The 8,389-nt window shown below is 39.4% G+C and overlaps 1 long non-coding RNA gene across 4 annotated transcripts; it reads right to left on the reverse strand.

The window, feature by feature from the left end:
• Positions 1–714: 714 nt before the first annotated feature.
• On the reverse strand, positions 715–6,992 carry LOC135289769 (uncharacterized). 4 transcript variants are annotated; one of them, XR_010352492.1, is made up of 5 exons: positions 6,857–6,992; positions 6,673–6,724; positions 5,641–5,711; positions 1,232–1,282; positions 715–852 (listed from the first exon to the last, which is right to left on the reverse strand). It is a non-coding gene; the product is annotated as an uncharacterized LOC135289769 (long non-coding RNA). The 4 variants fall into 4 exon arrangements; XR_010352494.1 differs by lacking the exon at positions 5,641–5,711; XR_010352495.1 differs by lacking the exons at positions 715–852; positions 1,232–1,282 and adding an exon at positions 3,692–3,760.
• Between the last annotated feature and the right edge of the window lie 1,397 nt (positions 6,993–8,389).

The raw sequence follows: 8,389 nt of genomic DNA on the forward strand, positions 1-8,389 counted from the left end.
TGTCTTGTACAAGGCCTCAGTTTCTGCTACTCTCTTTTAAAGCTTACTGCTGAAAATAAACCTTTTAAACTGTACTTGATTTCTAAGTAATGCTGAACTTCAGGTACAAACAATAAACACTCATGAGGAAGGCAAATCTTGACAAACCCTGTTAGCTGCCTCTTCCAGGCTCTGTGTTCTTTGTCAGTGCTGCTCCAGTCAAGGACAGCTATTGGAACAAGCATCTTTGCTGAAATATCTGGACTCTGGTAGCCTCTTCGTTGTCTTGCCTGATCCACAAGCATGCTCATCCTGATAATATTTAGAGTGAAGGCATTCTTCTTGTCTTGTGTGCATCAAACTGTTTCCTTTACATCTTCATAGGAATGAAACAATTGTCATTATCTGATTTTCTCATGGAAATGACGTTAGGGTGCAAGAAGGCAGCAGGCATAGCCACTGTCAGGTCTAGCAAGAAAGGGTAATGGAGTCTTAATGTAAAGAGGGAATAAAATGGCATCTGTTACCATACCTGAGGGAAAAAGTGAGTGGTGAGAAAACAGGGTTCATAGGCTAGGTAAATATGAGACAGGGTTTGTTTGTTTGTTTGTTTGTTTGTTTGTTTGTTTTTGTTTGTTTCTTTTTTTGTGGGGGTGGAAAGGGGAGGAACAACAGAATTAAGTTTTCTACACTTAGAGTGCAAAATTATGATTTTAAATTCTTTATTCTGTCTGCCAGTGGGTTATATTTATTTCCCTCTTGCTGTGTCTTTTTCTTACAGTGAAGTTCTAGTCATATGGCTTCAAAGCTGTTAGAGCTTACAACATCAAGGCTGTGTTGGTGGTCTTGGTTTTCCATGGAGAATTTACAGCTCTGTAATCACAGAAGATGATGGAGGAAGGAAGGTGAGCGAGAGAGGTTGCACAGGTATATTGTTAAAATTAAGGTCTAGCACTGCTTCAAGTGAGCCAAGCAGGATATCCCCATTCCAGCCTGGAAAGGCCTAGTTTTGGTCCTCATATGGTTCTGCATTGATATAGGTTTACTGGACAAGAAGAAGGAGAATTTAAAAATTGAGTGTTCCTGTAACCAACATGGTCTTGTTTTGTTTGTGTGACTGTCTCCATCCCTCCTTCCTACAAGATCCATACTGTATTTTTCAATCAGCTGTGTGTTGCATGGATTGATAAGGAGCAATATTTACTGTGCTGCTCAACTTTGACTAAGCTGTACTAACATTGCAGGTACCTACCTTCCCATCCTGGAATGAAAGTCTTGTGGCCCCTCTTAAGAATTAGCGTTTCTGAAATGGAGGTGAGAGAAAAAAGTAATGAAATAAAACAGACTTCCTATATACTTTGTCTTATTTTTCTGTTATGTTTGTATGCGGTACTGTTTGTTTTGCAGGTGTGTCACCTTGAAAAGTGAAAATTATTTGAACTATGAGTTAGCCTACTGGTATCTTTTATTTTGCGATCTTCAGTTACCTGTGCATGTAGGTATATTCTGAGGTCTCAAAGATTCTTAGAAAATTTTTGAAGTTCTCTTGTTTACTCATGTTTAGCAACATTTTTTATCCAAAGAATATTTAAGAGCCAAAAATGTAAAGTTCTGCCTTACTTTCTACACTGTTTATTTGATTGCTTGTCATCTGGATTGGTCTGTTTTTATAATTTTTATACCAATATGCTCTATCAGTTACAAAATTGTCGGCATTGACTTAGTTAATGCTTATGAATTTTCTTTTCTGGTTGGCTCATTATTCTGTTTCCACTAAAGGTGACCTAGTTGGGTGATAGCTGCTGAGTGTGAGAAGTGTAGAGAGTAACTCATGCAGAGACTTGTGGTGCATGGTACTGACCAGGCATGGCCTAAATTAACCCTGAACTGCACTGGTCAGCAAGGAGTTGTTGCTTCAGTAATTCAATGAGTCCTAGCAAGGGAGGTAGGCATATGGTGGATTTCTAAGGCCTGACAAAACCTGGCCATGGAGGTAACATTGGAGAAAGCTTCATTTGTTCTCTTGCTGTTTTGTCCTTTCAGTTTCATTTAGAATCCTTCAGTTCAGTAGTTTTGAATTTCCAGTTTAGTATGTGTTTTGCTGTCTGGCAGAAGTTACAGCGTTTCCCGATGTTTCAGGAAAATGCTGTGGGTATGGGAGGAAATTAATGAGTCTTTTCATGCAGTAAATGTTTCTTTTGAAGTTAGAGCTATAAGTGATATTTAAACCTCAAACACTGGTTTGGTAACAAACTACCTAAGCCTATCAATAAATCAGCTTTTCTTCTATGAAGAATTTTTTTCCTTTGAAATTGTTTTACAAATAGTGTAGTCTCATCTCATGGGATAAAGAGAGGATAATGTTTATGCCAAAAACTTCACAAGGTCTCCTCCCTGAATGTAGATTAATAGATAAATTAATTAAAATATCTCTAGAGAAGAGATTTTACATGGAATATAAGCCACCCTAGCTTAACCTCTATGATATTTAGAATCTTGAATCCTATTTTATTTTCCAGAGTGACATATGTGTTGGTATTTCGCAATAAAATTTTTATACTGGATTTTTTTGTCTAATGATCAAGGATGTTCTTGCAAAAGAGCAATAAAGCTCTAGTGAAGAGTTATGATCTTTTCCATCCTGAAATAATGGGCCCAAGAATGCTCTTTCTTTTTTGCTTCAGTGAGAAGCTGAATGGCTGTAATCTGCACTGTGCAGAAGTCAGTGTACTCAGAACAGATCTTATGGCCAAAACCCTCTGAAAACCGTGCTGTGGTAGGTTAACAGAATATCCTCTCTGAAGCAAGGAGCAAATTACAATTTTAACTGAAAATATATCCCCAGACATCTGAAGAGGTCCCTAAGCCACATAAAATTCCCCATATGTCTTAAGGCAGACCCTGGTCTGTGGGATATGTGTAATGCTAAACAAAATTAGTTTTTCCACAGTAACAATCTTTTCTCTTGAACAAAACTCATTCTACATTTAACAGTGGCCAGTAAGATATTATCTTTCTTGTAGGGAGAGTGAACCCAGAAGAGACAGACCTTTCTACTCTAAGAACCATACCAATGAGATCTGGGTCCATGTTTTCACAGTAACTGCTTTATGTAAATACTGATTTCATAATTCTAAATCCCTTTCCTCTTAAAGAGAAAAAGGCAAAGCAAAAACCTAATCCTGCCTCTTGGGCTCAAAGCTCTGAAGCTGATTGACATTATTATGTTGTGTCTGAGACTGAAAGAAAAAGGCCCTCACAGAAAGGCCAAAATCATCTGATTAAGTCTTTAATGTGGAATCATTACCTGTTTAAACAGAAGGACTTGTTTTTGGCCATTACATGAACTCTCATAAGAAAATGCAGAGAAAACTCACAACATCCAAATTCTTTCAAAACATAGCTGGATGTATAACTGCCAAGTATTCTTCCTAGGGAAATAGCTGCAAGGTCATTTGTTAGCCTGACAACAGAAAACATGCTGGAAGCCCTACAGAGCTCTGAGTTTCTGCTTACAGGCACAATCCAAACACTGAGCTTATCCACAGGATCATCCCCTAAGATGTCCCCAAGACATGAAGCCCCTATTCTTCCCACAGGCCAAATTTTGCTGTCAGGTTTTGGTATTCACGTTGAGTGCTTCTGGGAAGAGATATGTGTGCTAGTAAATGACATTCTGCATTACTGAAGCTCTTTCAATCTTTGTTAGGTCCTTCTGGGTCTTCCCTCTGCTTATATAAAGATTCTTTGCCATATCCTAATTGTTTCAGGAGTCCTCAAGCTGCAGAGAAAACAAGGTTTGTGAGGGATAGAAAACAGATAGGCAGATATGGTTCTACAGTTTTTTACATTCTGACATTTTTTTAAGTGATGGAGCTAGCTTTAAGTGATGGTAATAGCACAAGCTGAATGTTTGTTCTTTATATCATTGTCCACTGATGCTTTATTACTTTGCAGGCATTATTCATCTTCTCATTTTGAAATATTTTCAAATTATGTCCTGTATTTTTTAATGGCGACCCATTAGGACACAAAGACATAAAAAGCACACAGGAGTTAAGTAAAGAGAACAGGGACTTCTCAATCCTTTGCTATCTGATGTGCCTTAGTACCAGTATATAGATGAATCTTCACAGTATTTTCTACCATTACTGTCAATCAAGTTTCTATGCAATCAGCTATAGGCCTTTCTATAGACTGTGCTCAAATGTTGCACCCAGTTCTTCTGCATTTTAGGGTAAGGTTTGGGATGAGACACAGAGTAGTGTCCCTTTGAGAGTTATGCTAATGAAAACCAGGTGGAATCACTTATGGGCTGACTTTCCAAGAGAAATTGCTCGTTGCACGCTTTATTTTATAGTCTGTCCTCTTGGCTGGAATTTGGAAGGATGAAGTTAATCAATCATCATCCTTTCAGTGTAGTATGCAGGGTTTTGCCACCTTTGATCTTTAGTGTACCACCTAATTTTCTTGAGCAAAAATTGATAGCAGCGTGACTCATACCAGTGAAAGCATCAGACAGATCCCTTTCCCCCAGAGAATGAGTATATTGTGTGTTCATTTTGGGAGGAAAGGGACTAAGGGCAGTGAGAGAGCACTGAACTTCTGGAGCCATACTGGCTCCTGACTTACTGCTGTAGCTGACTCTTGCCAGTATTTACAGAGGAGGTTACAATAAATATTTGATTGATTGCTAGTTTATGTTCATTTCTTCATCCTATTGACCATATTAGATTTGCACTTGAAGTCTGTGCCCTCATGACTACCAGTGAAGTACTTAATATCTCCTGCTTTTGTCAACAGCCACTGCTACTGCTTCTTGAATAGGGTACTACTCTGTTGAGCAAGTTCCATATCTCTTCTCTGCATGACTGCAGAGGTGCCACTTAGGTTCTGTTTTGACAAAGAAATTACTAACTGGACAGATCCCAGGAGAGAAAAAGGCATGGGTGGTTTTAGCACTTATGAAGCTTGGGTAGGTACACTTTGGGCTCAGTGCTTAGGGATTTGGGTGTGTAAATTGAAGCATCCTACAACCTAAACTGAAGCATCCTGAAACCTTTTGTGTATGTGGGATTTAACAACTCTGCTAATCCAGTGTAAAAAACAACTTTTTTATTTAGCAAAGACATCTCTCTTGGGAGAGAGAAGAACCTGATACCAATTTGAGTAGGATTTGAACTCTTTTTTGTGTTGTATTTGTGTTCTCTGTTACATAAGGGATGTTAGTCAACTGGGTTGTGTTAAGTAGTATCAATATTTGAACACAGGCTAGGGATGCTCTACTACAGATGGAAGCAGTATATTTCTGAGATCAGTGCATGCGTCTGTGTCCTTTCATTGATGCAAAAGTAATTTGTTTCCACTTTTGGTATTGTAGTAGATGACTCTCACAGCTGGGAAACTTTGTGCTGAACTTATTAGAATGACTGGAAAGGATAATTCAGATAAATTTTCTGAATTAGGGAAGTTGTATTGCCATTCTTGGATTTGGCGAAGAGGGAAGCCAGGTGGGAATGAAAAGAGAATACTTAAATATAGTTTTGTTCCTTCCTAAAAAAGTTACTATGATATTTAGATGCTTCAGTTTTGAATTGAGAGTTGTGGACTATAAACAGGAAAGATCTTAAATCTTGGTGGATTATCAAGTTCAGTCCTCACCTTGTTAGAAAGATTTGGTAAATTACATGTGCCCTGGGTACAGATCCTATGTTTTGGAGTAGATTATCTCCCTGGTATGGTAGGTGAAAAAGATAAGAGATACAAAAGGCAATATTCAGCTACAACCTCTGATAAAGATTGTTTTATCTTGTATTAAGTTCAGAAACTGTTTGAGGCCATAAACAAATTTTAATGTGTGCAATCTGAAGGATTGGAACCTGAGTTTCTAACATTAGTAAATATGAACTCTACTCCCCACACTGCAAACCTGGAGAACAATTTGATTATCCATATTACATGAACTGTTGTAATGCAGTCTACATACATTTACCAGTCCTAAGCAAAATCCAGAGTTATCAAATTATGTATTTATATTCACTGAATGTATTTGTCATAGATCTTCCTTTAGATCATGTAATCCCAATATTGGGAAAATCTTATTCAGTAGTCAGAAACATTTTGCAGGCAGCAGAGCAAGCTGCATTACTATGCTCAATACCTGTATGTTTGCTGTGCCTAAGTACTATGCTAATTTTCTTTCCAACACAAAAGCTTATTATCCTTTTAATTATTATCTCCATCTTTGTTTAAAATTTGCCTTGCATAAGTATTATATTTCAGGGGGAGCTAGAACAACAGAATTTTTTTTCTGTGTCCAATTCTCCTTTCTGTCCCTCATTACTTGCATGGTGTTTTTGAAGAAATGCTGAAATGTTGACAAAACTTCCTTAGGAAAAGGAAACGGTAATAGTTTTGATCTTGGAGGGTCTAATTTAAATAATAAGTGAATCAGACCTCTCTCTTTGTGATAATGAATACATGTATGATTCAAAGCATGCAGGGAAAGACAGATAATCAAAAAAGCCAAATAACTTTTAAGTTTTCTGTGATTTGGGGAGGTAGTGAGCTTCTCTACCAACCACTGAAGAAACTGGATACTGGAATACTGGCCTTCTTGTATTCAATAACTCTGTGTTTGCGGTGGGTTGACACTGGCTGGATGCCAGGTACACACCAAAACTGTTCTCTCACCTTCTTCCACAAATGGATGGGGGAGAAAAACGTGTAATGGAAGCCTCATGAGCTAAGGACAGAGAGAGATCATTCTTCAGTTACCATCATGGGCAAAACAGACATGACGTGGGGAAAATAACTGAGTTTGTTACAGTCAAAATAAAAATCAGCACAATATAATGGAAGTAAAACCTAACCACACCTTCCCCCCACCCCTCCCTTCAGACTGCTTATGCTGCTGCTTAGCGAGAGGAGTCCTTTCACTACTCCAGCCTAGGGTCCTTCCCATAGGAGGGGAATGAATTTCTCCAGTGTGAGTCCCCTGCCATGGGGTGCAGTCCATCAAGAACAGCTTGCTCCAGCATGGGTCCCCTATGAAGTCATAAGTCCTACCTGGAAACCTGCTTCAGCATGGGCTTTTCTCTCTGGGTCTGCAGGTCCTTGCTAGGACCCTCTACCAGCATGGGCTTCCCATGGGATCACAGCCTTTTTTTGGTCATCCACCTGCTCCAATGTGGATCTCCTCCATGGGCTGCAGGTGCATCTTTGCACCCCCAGGGACCTCTGAGCTTTGCAGGGGCACAGCTGCCTCACCATGGTCTACACCATGGGCTGCAAGGGAGCCTCAGCCCTGGTGCCTGGAGCACCTCCTGTACCTCCTTCTGCAGTGACCTTGATGTCTGTAGAGTTCTCTCTGCCTGTTCTCTGGCTGAATTACATCTGCATGATGACTGCTTTTCCTTCTGCAGTATGTTAATGCAGAGATACTGCTACCATATCTGATGAACTTGGCCTTGGACAGAGGTGGGCTCATGTTGGAACTGGCTGGCATTGGCTCTGTCTGACATGGAGGAAGCTTCTCATAGCTTCTCATGGAATCAACACCTGCAGCACCCCCACTACCAAAAACTGGCCTTGCAAACCCAATGCAGCTATTTAAATACAGCCAAGATTTCACTGGCTGTGTGATGCCTGGTATTGATTTGTGGTAAGGCCAGTATACCTCATTCTGAGGGTCTGTGGGAATAGTGGTATTTACCTCCAATTTTAAAGCCTTTTTTTTTTTTAGGACAATATAAGCCATTCTTTAGGTCAACAGGTATCCAGTCCTGAGAATTGAAGCATATCAAAACAAAACCAACAAGAATCTTCGTGGTGGTTTGTCCTGTGCTCAAGGGCAAAGGTGTGGGAAAATAAAATGATCTTCAGGTTGACAGAAGATGATCTGATGGAGAATAATGGGTACATATTTCAGATGATCTTTCTAAAACATGTATTCTCCCTTGAATTTTTTTCTGAAATTCATAACATGAGGACATCCGTGAGTTCTACAGGAATGGTTGTGATATGGTGTCTGAACTTGCACTTTCTTGGTGGCACATTTTGTCATGCTGTTGAAGTGTGTATTCAGGTTTCCAAATTCAAGGACATGGTCCTGTCATTGGACTCTGTCACTGAGAAATGGCTGCAGACAAGAAAAGGGGCATGTTCTGATTTAATCACTGCACAGCTCATGTGGCTATAGCTGTAGAACTCATTCCAACACTCACCATTCATTTTCTTCTTGTATCATGGACATCAAGCAACAAAAAGACAACTTCCTACACTACTGGAAATGTTCAAACATTGCATAAAAGTTTAACACCATTTTTATCCAGTGAGAGGATAACAGAATCCTTAATGCTGGAAAAGACCGAGATCATCAAGTCCAAACTTTGAACACCAGATTGTCAGC

The sequence above is a fragment of the Passer domesticus genome, chromosome Z, assembly GCF_036417665.1.
Source record: "Passer domesticus isolate bPasDom1 chromosome Z, bPasDom1.hap1, whole genome shotgun sequence".
NCBI lineage: Eukaryota > Metazoa > Chordata > Aves > Passeriformes > Passeridae > Passer > Passer domesticus.